Source organism: Argiope bruennichi, chromosome 2 (genome assembly GCF_947563725.1).
Source record: "Argiope bruennichi chromosome 2, qqArgBrue1.1, whole genome shotgun sequence".
Lineage (NCBI taxonomy): Eukaryota > Metazoa > Arthropoda > Arachnida > Araneae > Araneidae > Argiope > Argiope bruennichi.
The window spans coordinates 111,747,892-111,764,058 of record NC_079152.1 but is presented as its reverse complement, the minus strand read 5'-3'; positions in this window follow the sequence as shown (position 1 = coordinate 111,764,058).

Below are 16,167 nucleotides of genomic sequence, written 5' to 3'. Positions count from 1 at the left end.
GACGTATTTTTTTCCAATCGACTGAAATTAAAATTTGACGCCAAACTGCACTTGCAGTCACAAAATTCCCATACCAAATTTGATGACAATATTTGCCAAGTATTCTTTACCAATGTTCGATGTAATCAGATGATGTAATATATTTACCAAATTTGTAATTCCCCCTGCATAATTTCCTATGCTATTGATATCGTTTAATTGCATGCTATTTGTAATTCCCCCTGCTAATTTTCGCAAATATATTTACCAAATTTTTAATATATTTTTCAAATTTACCATAAGATGATGTAATATATTTACTAAATTTGTCGCCAAACTGCACTTGCAGTCACAAAATTCCCATACCAAATTTGATATATTCAAGTCATTACGCTTTTGAATAATTACGTATACATGTTTCTGAAAGTACGGATCGACAGATGATCCATCCCTCTTTGGATTTGGTTCAAAGTTTGATAGATGTCCAGACTATAGATGTCAATTCTGTGTATCGAATTTTATTTATTTAGGTCTCATCGTTTTGTAGTTATCGTGTTAAATTATATTTGAACAGTCGGACAGACGGACTTCCTCTGAATATAGTTTGCCTAAAATTCTATAAAATCCAGAAATGTGGTTTAAAGACCGTATGCCAAATTTTACCTGTCTAACTCAAAGCATTTTGAAGTTATCTTTATCACAGACAGACCGAGGACTGTTTCAAAAATTTGTTTTTCAAACTTAAGGAGGCCTAAAACGTGTAGATTTTTCAAAATCTCGAGTTCCAATTTCCTGACGTTTATGCTTTCTTATGGTTATGTTTATATGAGAAAGTAACAAGTAAATTAATAAATAAAATTCGGTAGTAATCAGAAAAGTATTTTTCCCCTACCTCTTATTCAGTATTGTTGACTTTGTGAAGTGAATAATTTATTGAATTATTCAAAATCTTAATGTTCAAAGTTTTGACCTAAAAAAAAATCCGTAAACTACTGATACTAAATGAGAAATTTTGCACAGTAAGGCAAATAAAATTTCAAAATTATATTTTCCGATCATTTCTAATAAATAGTTTATAGAGAAATATTTACATTCCATTGGAAAGATAATCTGTCGAACAATAGAAATTCATAGATGAAGTTTAAATGTTTTTCTACATAGAAGAACGCTTCGGTTTCATGGCATGAATTATGTAATATAATTTGGCAATATAGTGAAATGTTTTTAAACGCTTCATGGAATGGCACTAGAAATTGGTTATCTATTTTTGTTAAAGTTTTCCATTTCTCTCAGTTGGCAATTGTTAACACCATCACTAAACAGAAGAATTTATTATAGTTATCTCCCCATGTTGAAAATGTACTGGCTTTTAATTCGTATGTTCATAACATTTTGTATTAAACATTACATTTTTTTCACTTTATACTCTTATTTTTTAGAGTTATATTAAAGTATTTAATTTTAAAGATATTTATCATTTTTGCAAAATAAATGCTAGAGTGGTTGTAAATTTCATTATATTTTTCATACGAAATGAATATACGATAATTATAAGTGTAAGGTATGTTTATAGACTTGGATAAGAAACTGTTCTACGCTATCACTTTCTTCCATTTCCCAGGAAACCTTATTACTTTCTTTTTCTAAATTTTCTGGGGCTTACAAGGGTAAAAGAAATGCACTATGAAAAGATAATTTTTAAATAATCTAAATAAAAATAATGAATAAAATTTCAGTATTGATAAGTTCCATTTTCAGCTGTTAAACATTATAAAAATAAAAATGATTTCGTAAGTAAAAGAATAGGTTTTCATAGAAAACATTAAAAAAAAATGTATTTTAATGTAGCAGGATATCTTAAAGTCAAATGGACCTCCCAAAATAGCGCTAGTGTTGCTTCAAACGGGACGTTAATATAACCAAACCAAATCTTAAAGTCAATTGATGCCTACGTAAGAAAATTTTATTTTTTCAGTATCATGTTAAGTCCCTGGTAGCTTGATTTTGTTTAAGTTTAAATTTTCTCCTATTAAAAACTAGGTATAATTGAGCGTGTTTGCGATAATCAAGTTTCAACTTTTCATTTTTCAGTGCACTGAAAAGATAAATCATGTTCCTCGGTATTCCGCAGAATTTAAATCGTCGGTATTTAAATCAGCCCATATTATTTAATATTTATTCCATTTTTTTATTTTGTTAAAGAAATTGACATATTAATAACTCACAGACTAATCAAGTCAATGAATGTTAGAAAATGCATTGTACCACTAATTCTTACTTGAGTTGTCGATTTAGAAAATACTCAATCGACTACTCCTCTAGAATTCTAATTTCATCATTGATAAGACCACTGTTGAAACTGGTTGTGTCAGGACAGAGAATTTGCGTCTCGTCTTCTAATCGCCAATCTTTTAAAACTGTCATAGCTTAATCCTTCCCTGAAGGATTTTAATTTCCACTTTTCCCATTCCGAGCAATTTTACTACATTTTTATAAATAACAGTAATAGGAAGTTTATTTTTTATATCTGTCATATATAAAGTCATTTTATATGTGTCATATGTATCATTACAAAATTCTGCTTATTTTCTTTATAATTCTTTAATTTTTTTCTTTACATATTTTTATTTGCATATAATTCTTTAATTATAGCGGCTTCCGTCTTATAAAAATTTTTCCTGTATCTTTGAATCGTATTTCAATTGATAATCAATTCATCTGTGTAGTACTCTGAAGATTCAGCTGCGGCTTCGAGAATAAAAATGGCATTTCTCTGAATAATATGGCATCGATCGTGTGTAGCTATTAATTTTGGAGTCAAGAATCATTTCTACTCACGTACAGTTTTCATTTCTAAACATATCTTCGTATCCATGTTTTTCTCAAGAGGTATCTGGGTAGTGTTTGATATAGGCTCGAGTTGATTAGAAATGTTCTTGAAACTGGACGATTCTTCGAATGAAACCTTGCAATTACCAACGACCTACATTTGTGGTGTACGGTGAGATTGGTAATGTTGTCACTTAGCGCCAAGTAAAGGGAGTATATCTTGAAAATGGTGCAGAATACGGGGTGGGGCAGTTAATTACAGATCGTCTTCGATTTAGAGCGAAAAAGATCAGTAATGATGAGAAATGTGCACTTTACATGTCTGTTTTTTACATATTTGTTTGGTCGTGATTTTCCAAATCTATATCATGTCAACCTGAAAAAAAGACAGTTTTTTGAACAATAAACATCGGTCCGATGTCCTAAAGTATTTCAAACCCCGAAAATAAAAGTAACTGTTGGGAAATAAATGTTCTATTTTTTTTTCCCTCTGATGTAACAGTGTTGGAAATCACGGCCAAAGAAAGGCACGTTTTACAAGTTTTATTCTTAGTATTATTGCACTCAAGATGACTTCTACTAAATAGAAGACAGTGTACAATTTTGTATGTCTTTTTTCCGTATCTCGAACAATTTTCGAAATAGAATTATAACTCAGCTGTATGCCACCAGATAGCTCTATATCTGATTTCGTAGCGCCAAGTTTATAGCAACAGTGTTGACATTTTAAAGTTAATGTAAGGTTGAATTTAATAGATACCTTATATGCATTGAAGAAATAATAAGATTCAAGTATCTTGCTGAAAGCAAGAATGGAAAAAGCAGTCAATAAAGCTTCGAATGACAAAAAGAAGCAACAAATAAATAATAAAAAATAAAAAGTGGGAGTGGTCTCTCTGAAAGTTTCTCTTATTCTCCAATAAAGGTCTTGTTTTCCCTGCTTCGCATAAAATTGTGGACCTTGGATAAGATCAAAAATACAATGGATGGCATTGGTGAAGGATGGTTACGAAATGCAGTTATTTGGCGTGAATCTCTCACGAGAGCATATATTTTGGATGCTTTTGTGCGAACCGATTGATATTAAATTTTGACATGAAACTATTAAATAAAATACCGAATTTCATTGTTTTAAATCATTGCATTTATCGTTTCGTTTTAAATCATTGTATTGCATGTGAAAGTACAGATCGACAAACGAACAACTGTTTGTTAGATCGGTTAAAATTTGATGAGCAAACATATTGTTACGAAATTTCCGGGGTTCGTTTGGGTAGTGGGAGTTATATGGTGTGAAGAACGCTCAATCACCAGTAGAAAATGAAACAACGACGTTTATTTACACGAAGACACGCAGAACAGCACAAAGACGACAACTATATACAACACAGAAGATGATTATCTTCAGCCGAGACGTGCAGAATACAACAGTATACACAGCAGCTCTACTCCGTCGCTGCTCCGCTAGTCTCTGGAAGATGAGTTCTTCACCGTCGCTTCCGACTACTCTCTCCGATCTGGTTCACGACTACTCAATTCATCGTCACTCCCCGGCAGCTGCAGCTCCTTTTATAGGTCTCAGGAGGCGGGGTTAGAAGCCTCTCAACCAATCAGGAACTTTCGAGATGTATCTCCGTTCCTACTGGAAGGATCGGGAAAATTCTCGATGTTTCAGGTATAATCTATTTTGGCACCAAAGTCTCCAAAGTCGTCGCCAAATGGTCGCCAAGTTTGTCGCCAATCTCTGGGACCTCCTATGGAACCAGCTATGCTGGGAAGCCGCATCACAGGTTCGTAACAATATATACCTATAAAAATGATAAACCTATGCACTATATTTTATTTACCTACCTCTTTGCATTTCGTATTTCACTTGTACTCGAACAGCCAGACAGCCAGTTTTCCTGTGAATGTATTTCGTTCAAAATTTGATAGAAATATAGATGTAAAAAGTTGGTTGTTTTTCTTATACCGATTTCATCTATTTAACTCATAACATATTTCATTTACAGTATTCCTAAACAGATAGACATAATATCAAAAATATAATGGAGGTCTGAAGCATTGATATTCCTCAAACTCTCGAATTCGAATTTGTTGACGATTACAATATTTCCTCTATGCATTGTATTCGTGGAAGTAAAAAAAAAAAATATTTGATCAATAGTCTTATTATTGAACTCCTAACCTTTCATGCAATAATGCAATTGTTCATTAAAACTTCAACTCAAAAACGATTAGAGCTATAGTTAAGCAATCCGTTTGAGAAAACATAACTTAGGATACCTTAAGTAGATGCAATTGCTGAGTGGAAGGAAATATTGTTTCGAAAGTTACATGCAATTATTTTTTTGAATATTTTAGAAACTCAGAAGGAAATGTTGGGGAAAAAAGAAATAATTCCATTTGACTTTCTTCAGTAGATGTAGTTATTTTGTTGAATATTTTAGAAACTTAGAAGGAATGTTGGAAAAAAAAGTAATTATAATTCCATTTAGCTTTCTTCTGTAGCAATTTGAATAATAGTAATGTGAAGGAAGTGCGGATTAGAGATTAGTAAAAAAATAATCAGACTATCGTTTCCCTAGTAGGTGAAGTGATGTAAAATTTTCTATATACCATCCTTCTAATGACGGATCTAATGGAGATCTATATAAAGCACAGGAAAGACTCTTAGGTTTCATTTTCAGCTTTCTACTCCTGCTGTCACAATGACGGTCATTCACATTACACTAAATACTTAGGCAGGGTGGGGATAACGTAATTAACAAGCACCTTTAGGAAATCACAGAAAATCTGAAAAAAAAGATTTCGGTATCAAATACAATATAAGAAAATATAACGGAATTGTAATATTATTAAACTTATTAATTTTTAAAATGTAAAAATTGTTTCACATTTTTAAAGTTAGTTAAAATTAAATTTCAAAATGCTACAGGAAGCAAAGAATCAGAATTTATTTTGATTTTTTTTTTCCAGATCCAATTTTTCCAGATTCTATATTAGATTAATAAATAAGTTTCAAGTTTTAATAAATCATTTATACTAATTCTATACATTCAATTCTATTGATTCCCCCACATAGTTGAAATTATATAAAATAAGAGCTTTGAAAGAAAAATTCATTTTAAACTTTTTCTTGCTGATGATATTCGATTTGAAATGAATATCAAAATAAATCCAGTTTTATAAAAAGAAGTCTTAAAATATTTTCAGCACAGAATTATTTGTAACATAAACAAAGGAGGAAAAGTATATATACTACTCATATTTCAAAATAGCAGAAAAGCTTAGTAAAAATTCCTAAAATTTTCTCAGTAACAGTGAAAATAACAGAATTTGAGAAGTAAATTTTGTGATTCTTTTTTATATAAAAGCTTGTACTTAGAAGAGAAACAGAGTGAAATAAGAATCCCTTGCCTAGAATTCTGCTTCGAACAACAAAACAGTCCTTTTTCGAAGAATGTTTTAAATTTTCATCAGCTCTCATGTTAACAAAAGCTTTGCGAGTTTTAAGAGGCATGTTTAAAAACAGAATTTAATACTTTCTTTCCAAGAAAGAAATTTTAGTTTTTCTTATGCCGTCTGACTCAGCAGCTTAAGATTTTTTGAAGATGTTAATATAAAAGGTCGGATACTAAATTTAAAACTGTATTTTCATTAAAATGTGAAAGTTTAATTTAAAAGGTAGAACTTTATTTACTTTAAAATATAATATATAAGTGTTTACTTTTAAAATGAAATTCAATTTGGTATGTAAAAAGCATATTTTTCAGCAGACAGGGAATTATATGAAAAATATCATTGATTTGAATAATTTTCTACAAAAACTAAGATATTGATTCTGATGGTAATTTTATAAAATCGTTTTTAGAATTATTTTCACATACATCGTTTTAGAAAAATCGTTGTAAAACGATAATTCTAAAATCGTTTTTAGAATTATTTTCACATACATCGTTTTAGAAAAATTGTTGTAAAACGATAATTCTAAAATCGTTTTTAGAATTATTTTCACATACATCGTTTTAGAAAAATCGTTGTAAAACGATAATTCTAAAATCGTTTTTAGAATTATTTTCACATACATCGTTTTAGAAAAATCGTTGTAAAACGATAATTCTAAAATCGTTTTTAGAATTATTTTCACATACATCGTTTTAGAAAAATCGTTGTAAAACGATAATTCTAAAATCGTTTTTAGAATTATTTTCACATACATCGTTTTAGAAAAATCGTTGTAAAACGATAATTCTAAAATCGTTTTTAGAATTATTTTCACATACATCGTTTTAGAAAAATTGTTGTAAAACGATAATTCTAAAATCGTTTTTAGAATTATTTTCACATACATCGTTTTAGAAAAATCGTTGTAAAACGATAATTCTAAAATCGTTTTTAGAATTATTTTCACATACAGAAGTCAGTTAATATTAATTACATTAGAAAAGGTACATTTAAGAGGATTATTTGTATTATTACGAATCTGTACCATTGCTGCATAGTTAGCCTCATAATAATGAAAAGAACATTTTAAAGGATACTAAATAGATGCCAGGCAACAAACCCATCTTGATGATCTTTTCACGACCTGGTATCAATGTTGAAGACTTTAAAAAATGCACGAATTATGACGATATCTCTATAAAATATGAGTTCCATCAATCCTTTCAGAAAATTCTATATACTTTTGTGAAATTATAAGGAGTGTAGCGGTTTCTCGAAGTATATATTTTCATTCTTTACTTCTTTTTGAATTTGGATTGCACAACAAGTTCTCTATCTGCACTCGCAACGCTATTGTGGTTGTTCAATAGCAAATTGTTGTTTGAATGTGTATTTTATAATTCTGAAAGTTCTGTTAGTATTTTTTACCCGTATTTCGTATTTTCTTGTAGAATAAAGAGGCATACCTGTTCTCGAGCTCGATGAACTTCTTTCCTCTTATCCACAGAATGGATTTCTCTAACCGTGTTTAATAGGAACAGCTTCCTGTTACTAAGTTTTTCATAAGACAGTGTCAGGGCTTGATGCATTTCCATGTGTTCATTATAAATACTATACGTAACTTTTAAATATCGTTAGAATGGGTGAGAAACTTTTAAAAATTCAAGAACTCATTGACTTGAAAAGAGAATAAAACATATGCCTAAGGAAAACATCGGAAGTTTATATTTATATAAAATCCTAATCAATATACACGAACTGAATTTACTTGTCTTTTGAAATGAAAGCTTTATTGTAATAATGTTTTCTTTCATTATATTTTTTGTATTTTGCATAAGCGCTTTTGCACTAAAAATTAATTTTAAAACTCTCGTTTCCTAATACTAGCTTGCAGAAAAATTTTCATTTAAATTATGTTTTACTTTTTAATCTTTATCTATTGTTTCTTAAACTCAATATTGGGTGGCGCCACTGATACAGAATAAAAATTTGATTAAATTAATTCACAGAATAACTGAATATTGAGTTTTAAAACATCAAAATAGTGTAACGTTATTGAAAATCTACAAATATACAGTTTTTTCTGTTCTCTAAATCGTATAAAGAGTGAAAAACCGAATCAAAATTTTATCTTTATAGAGTGCAAGAAATCAAATTAATGAAAGTATGTAATAAAAATCAAATTAATGAAAGTATGTAATAAAAATCAAATTAATGAAAGTATGTAATAAAAATCAAATTTCACTAATTATGTTGTGAAATAGTAAAGGAATGATAGCATCTGTTAGTTAACATAAATTTTCACCTATCTTCTAAATACAAGTAATGGTAGGAATTAAAATGGTATGTAACTTCAGAGAAGGTTATTTTATTCTAAAAATGATAATGTATAATATAAAAATGTTAATGCTAATGGATAATGTGTTTGTTTATAAAAGGATTAAAAATAAACTTTAAATTTCTTTTCTACATAATATTCAGGCAATATAAATGAATACATATATTTTGCAAATTATATTATACACATAAAGAAATATGGTTTACAATGATGACAGCACTTCTCTTATTGTTGCTAAATATCTGGAAAACCAATCTTCACTCGGCAGTTTTTTTGCAAATTCATGTTTTTTTTTCCGGATATATTTAGGTACGAATCAAATACTGATTGCATATGGAAATATTTTTTCAATCTTACCAACATATAAACTGATCATTTAAATAAAAAGATCATGAATGCATTTAGTTTAATTTGTTTTTCGAAACAATCTGTTATAATTACAATATTGATTTCACAGTTTATCTATCTTTGCTTGTATTTTTGAATGGGTCCGGGGTGCTGCTATGCAACATCGTAAGAATGAAAGCAGATAGGAAAATGCTCTAATAGTTAAAAGTGATATTACAAAAACACTTTTATTTTTTCAGGAAAGACGCCTATATAGATAAATTTAAAAAGCAAAACTTTATATAAATATAATCGTTAGAGCCATTACCAAGATACACAATATATATAAATATATATTAGAATTGCTCGTTTAAAGTTATAAGATTTCTCTGAAAAAAACATGAATTCTTGTGCACCACATGATTAATTAAATAATGAAGATAATTTGTTACTAGGTTGTATATTGGCGATATTAATTCTGTTTAGTTTCTATTGAATTTCATACGTATAGTTCAATATTTACGTTTCCCTGAACAAAGCATTTTTAAGCTTTGAATTCCAGTAGTTATTCGACCCATGTTATTTTACTTGCCTTTCACTTATTCTCCTCATTGTGTGAATGATCCTACTTGAGGAAATATTGTCAAGTGATATAATAGCATACATGTTGTTAATTTCATTTCCTTATTTTTCCGACGAAATATATATTTGATCTCAACAATAATCTAGTGTACTAAATTCTATGTCCAACTTCATGTAAGTTTGATTAAAATATGTTTAATAAAAAGTAAAGAAATAATAATACAAAAATATTTTCTGTAATCAAGCAGCTTCCCGGATATTATTTCCTAAAATACATATTATCGTACACAGCTTTTTTCCCTAATATTATTTATAATATTTGATGAAACAAAGTAAAATCCATTACAACAATAAAAAAGAATATGAAAAAAAAAAACGGAATTTGTGTTATTTAAATTTCAAGAATTGAAGTCAAAAATGCCTATTAAAACTTGTGAAAAGGATAAAAAGGGTTTAAAGTTCATTGCAGCTCTAAAAATTCTTTTTGAAAATTGTATACAATTTTTTAAAAAAATTGTCAAATTAAAGAAAAAATTGTATGAAAATCAAACTTAATATCATTAAATATATCTTTTTAAATCTTGAGACGGTGAAAAAGAAAGATTTTTTTTGTATAGTTGTTGTTGTCGTGTGATTATTTTAAGCCAAGTTTTTTTCGCAGTAGCTTCTGAGGGTAAAAGCCCCTGAGCATCCGAGGACAGAAGTCTGACTTCTACCTCATATGAAGATGGCACACACACTCCCACGTCGCAACCCTTTTTGCCGAGTGGACTTCATTCATGCATTTCATTCACTCATCCACAAATCATAATTTAGACCTGAATTAGTGAACGATCGCCTCTGAACCAGTACCCCCAGTGGTATTACTCTCGACATAGTGGATTTTAGGACCACGACATATTTATGTGTGCCAGCCACCACACACACGGAGAGTCTTCAACCGGTGGGGTTCGAACTCACAATCAAAGGGATGCGAGTCCAACGCCCTACGAACCAGGCTTTTTGTATAGTAATATTTCAAAAGTTACACCATCAGAAAACGCTAAGTTTTGTTTAATTTTTATTTATTAACTTTCTAATAAAACTTAGAGAAATTCACTCCAAAGCAAGCACGTCTATTTTACATAGTATATTTGAGACCAATTCAGTAATTCTAGGTCTAGCGGTCTGCCTTATAGACAGACGCATTCACTTTTATTGTTGTTTAGATATGTAGGAATACAATAAAGTTACGGCCATCGTCTGGCCGGTATGTGTTGCGAAGTTAAACAAGTAATAACAATAATGGATAAAGGCACTTTGTTTAAGAAACACGAAACGTATAGTAAGACACAGTCAAAGTGTAGACAATTACAGAAAAAGTAATCAGCAACAGGCACTCATAAAACAATCCATTATCAAACAAAAGTAAGTACAGCCAAAGAATTCGCTAAAAATTAACACTGCAATGAAGGAGTTATCTTATCTGACTCGAATAACAGCTGAAATCGGGCGTTTCAGATTAAAAGGAAAACAGTACCCTATAATCACACATATGTTTCCATTTATATGTTCATGTATAATATTTGTTACTTCACATCATATTTACCCAAAAAGTTATCAGAATCTTTCTGAATAAACTTGTGCAATAAAATATTTTTTTTAATTCCCTTAAATTTGATTTTTTTAAGAAATTTTTACTAATACATTTTGATAAACCACTGTCAGGCTTCACTGTATAATATCAGTTTAAAAAAATTCAAATTGAACTTCGACCAGTGACAACAAAATTTTAATCTTTGGCAAATATTTGATATCATCAATAAGTTCCGAATAGATATTTGAGCATACACAAATAAAGAAAAATTTCCGAGGTCTATCGAGATTTCGACTTGCAGGGGCAATCAGATAGAATTCAAGGATCTAATTTTCACAAATATTTACTGACGAAGTTGGTAAAGTCTAGCCAAATTCGAGTATAAATTTATTTCCATGCTTGAAAATACTATAAATGTAAATGAAATACTTGGAAATGTAGGAAGAAATAGATATTTGCATATTATTCTTGATACGTTTCTGTGAAACCGGAGTGATGTTGATGGCGAAGAAATACTGAGTTAAAAAAAACAAGTAGGATTCATCACCCCAAAACTTTCTCACATTCTAATAAATTAGTCAGGTAAAATAATAGATGGGCCACCTCTTGGCGACTTATTTGAAATCTCGCCAAGTTGACTACTAATTGAATATTTGTTATTATTATTTTTCAATTAAAAAACGATACTTGAAGGCCAGAAATAATAATAAATAAAATAAATATAATAAACATAATAAATAAATAATAATAATAAACAATAATAAATAAATTAAATAATAAAAAAATAATAGAATAAAATAATGAATAATAATGAAAATAAAATAAATAAAATTTCCACATTGGCGACGTTATCGCCACTCGTTTGGCGAGAATTCAAAAAGACGCCAAGAGGTGGGCTGTGCTAGGATCCACTCATTAGTCATTCCAGGAAATGCCTTACATGGCATTAGTTTACAACTGTCACGAAATATTGAAATTTGGCATGAGTTTAGCTTTTTTACCTAATCTATCATGCCATCCTTGAGAAGTTATTTGGCAATTGATCCCAGGCATGCATTAATAGCATTCAAAAATCGAATTCATGTTTTAGACACGTTTTTCTTAACTGATTGAAACGAAAAGTTGACACAAAACTGCACTTGTATTCAAAAAAATTTATACAAAATTTGATATATTTAAGTCATTGCTTTTTTGAATTATCATGTTTACATGTTTCTGTAAGTACAGACCGACTGAGAGTTAACCTACATTTGGATTTGGCTAAAAATTTGACAGGGGTCTTCACTATAGATATTAATTCTGTGCGCCGAATCTTATCCATCTAGCTTTCTTTCTTTTGTAATTATCGTATTAACTTATATAATGAACAGCGAACAGACGAACTCCCTCACAACAGATTTTATTCAAAATTTGATAGAAATTTGCATATTTTGTGTAAAGACCTTATACCAAATTTCAACCGTCTAGTTTAACATGTTTCTGAGTTATCTTTGCCACTGACAGACAAAATAAACATTTTACAAATATATGTTTTTGAATTCAAGGAGAATTAAAACGGAGATTATTCGTTAAAATCTTGGGTTAATTTTTTGACGATTACTATATTATTCTATTTTATATTATATTATTCTATAATATTTGACGATTACTATATTATTCTATTTTATATTATATTATTCTATAATATTTGACGACTACTATACTTTCTCTATACTACGTATACGGCAAAGTAAAAATGATATTAACGTTCAATAAACACTTTTTAATACTGTTTTTAAAGTAACGCAATATCATTAACATGACAAAAATATCGAAATATTTTTTGAATTTTTGAACGGTTGAGAAACTTGACTTTAAACTTTAGAATTTAAATCTATATAAATTGAAAGATTCTTCAAGATTTTTGAGTGCTGCCAGTTTAAAATTCAGGGGGCATGATTAGTTTCGTTTTTGTTTCAATGGAATTTTTCGTACTTAAAATTATATAATTAAAATGGTTTTTGAACAAATTTATTTCTCGAGTGCGATAGTTCTCTCATTACACCAATCGTTTATATTTATGTTCTGCGTTCTTTTTTTCATTATTATCTAACTAATATCTATACATTTTCAAAAAAAGGACATTTTTAAGACCAGAATTAATTTTTACACAAAGATTTTGGAAGCTTTGAAATTTAATCTTTTGTTATTTCTTATTCTTAATTCAGTTCACAAAATATCACGACCGAAACGTTACTATGACACATTGTGTTTTGAAAAGATGCCAAGCTAATGAAAACAATAATTCAGATAATCAGCCTTCTGTAGATATTAGGGAGAGACTTTAGAATATAACCGTTTTGAATACAGATGTTGCGAATAAAATACAAGATATTCTTGCTGCATTAAATTATATTATTAATGAAGTGGGGAGCAGTGCAATAAAGTATCAAATTGCATAATTTTGACAGTTTAAAATTTAGAAGAAATCAACGATTTTATGCTTAAAGATTGTTACTTTTAATTTTCATTTGTGCGTCTATTTTCATTTTTTTTATAGAAGATGACTGTGTTGAAAACTTAATCTAAACTTTTTTTTAGATTAAGACGAAAATTCTGCTGTTGTCGAAGCAATGTTACAGATATTGAGTAAAAATGTAATAATTTGAATAAAAAAATGTATTCATTCATATTGAGTATAAGTAATGCTTTTGTGTATTCTTTTAAGTTGAAAAATAATATATTAAAAATTTAGAATTTTACTAGTATTTTTAGTTTTAATTTAATGCATTTATAAACTATAAATGCATTTATCTCAGTCTTTCATTCTTCTTTTTTAATATAATGTTTTCTATTACCAATAGCATTTTTTTGTTGAATGTTTTGTATATACTTTCATATATATGCAATATTATCATTAATATGAATTTAGGTCTGAGAAACGTGGTTAATTAAAAAAAAAAAAGCAAAATGAATATTTTTAGAATTTTCAAATTGGCTTTTAGGTTTAGCTGGAAAAAAAAAACATAAAAAGTTGATCAGATCTTCAATTTTATATTACATTTTGTTGCAAATAATTTAAGAAATAAAAGTCAGATAAAATAATTTAATAAATTATAAAAAATATGTATGTTACAGATTTTTTTTTTTGAAAATTTCATCTTTTAAAAAATATTAAAAATAATAGTATTTGCTAAACTCATTTTACATGTCAAAATCAATTTAATAATGCAATCCGAAAAAAGTAGTAAATTATTTTTAATATTGCAATCTATAAAAATGAAAAGGTATACTGTGTTGCCTAAAAGATTAACTTTCCTTTCTTTGAGAATGAATTTTTTTTAAACCCATATGATTTTAGATATTTTCTATTTAGTTTGCTATATTTTTTTTTAATTCAATATATTTAACATTGAGAGTAGTAAAAAAATCTTTAAAAATTTATTCATGAAATAAAAACAATTTCTCTTATTTAAATAAAATTAAAACTTCATTTTAAATTCGAAGCAAAAAATATGCTAAAGCTATCACTCATTTTTCATGGTAATGATGCCTTAAATTTTTTTTAAAAATTAGATTCAAGGGCTTATTTGAAACATCGCATTATGAAAATGCTCTAAGTTAGATTTGTTTATTTTTATACTATTTCTTTAAATTTAATCAATGAACAAAAATAGTTTAGTTATAGTTCAGAGTTTAGTTCATTTATATTGACGTCTCGTTTTAAAGTTAACACTAGGGCTATTTTGGGACGGACCTCGTAATTTTTAACAGCGATTAGATGACGAGGACGACACCTGAGCTGGTACCCCCCTCTCCACATCACACCAGCGTGTGGACGTTTGACCCGGACGGTTTAACGTGGAAGCTGGTCTCCAACATGAAACCCTCCGTTTCTAAGCCGAGACCTTATCATCAGGCCACCGCAGCCCTTAAAATATCTTGAAAAAGTCATTAAAATTAGAAAAAAAAATAGTTCCAATTTTTTTTTAAGTTTAAAAGTGCAGAAAAAAATCATTTTTGTTTAATGATATACCCTGAAACCATTGAAGAAAAAAGTTAACAATTTATTAAATAATAATTCAAACTTTTGAAAAAAAATTTCTGAATAATTTTCCTTTAACTATGAAGTAAGTAGCTACCAGTCACATTCGGTAGTTCTATTTTCAGCAGTTCGTTCTATAAAGCATTTATCGTGATATTTAACTAGGCATGTTTACAGATAGTAGGACACCGTATAAATCTTATCTTTATATTTATTATACAAATATTAAATAGAAAAATTAAAATACTTATTAATTTTTTGTTGAATCTGAATTAACAATAATCGTGATAGTATTTAATATTTTAAAAACAATTTCATAGATTCGTTTCACTGAATTAATTTGTTTCCTTCTGTATTTTCCCAATATTTATGAATAGTGATTACTTGCAAATGAATAAAATTAACTCTACACCAGGCATCAATTTACATTTGCAATTTTGACTGTTTTCAACTAAATAATTTCATAAATGTTGTTATAATTTTTTTTACTAAATCTTTGAAATAAAAGAAACTTTCATTAGCAAAGATGGTTTCATTCAACAATGATTAATGAAGTTGATTAATTTTAATTTAAAAATTGTTTTCGTTAAAAGATTTTATAAACTTTTATTACACTTTTTCTGTAAATTTTTTTTAACTTTTGCAAGGAAAAAAAAATTTTTTTTAGTGTAACGTTACAGATAATTTTCTGAAATAAATAAGAAAATCAGAATTTATACGAAATAAGATCAACAAGATAAAAGGTTACTTCCTCCGGAGTTAGCTGCTATGAGGATTGTGGTCACAATTCTTTGTATGCAAAGTGTTAACTAGTTGACTGTTTTTGACGAGTATACTCGTCATGGGAAAAGAATTCTGTGTTATGACGAGGTTATTCGTCAGGAGTAATAAGTAGTGACAATTTGCAGTTCGAATTACTAGTTTAATAACATATATATTTCAAGATGTTTAAAATATTTTGAGGCCAAGTCGAATTCAAAGAAAAAAATAAAAGATTATTAATAATTATTATAAAAAACATATGCATATAATATGAATTGTTTTCCTTAAATGTATCACTGTATT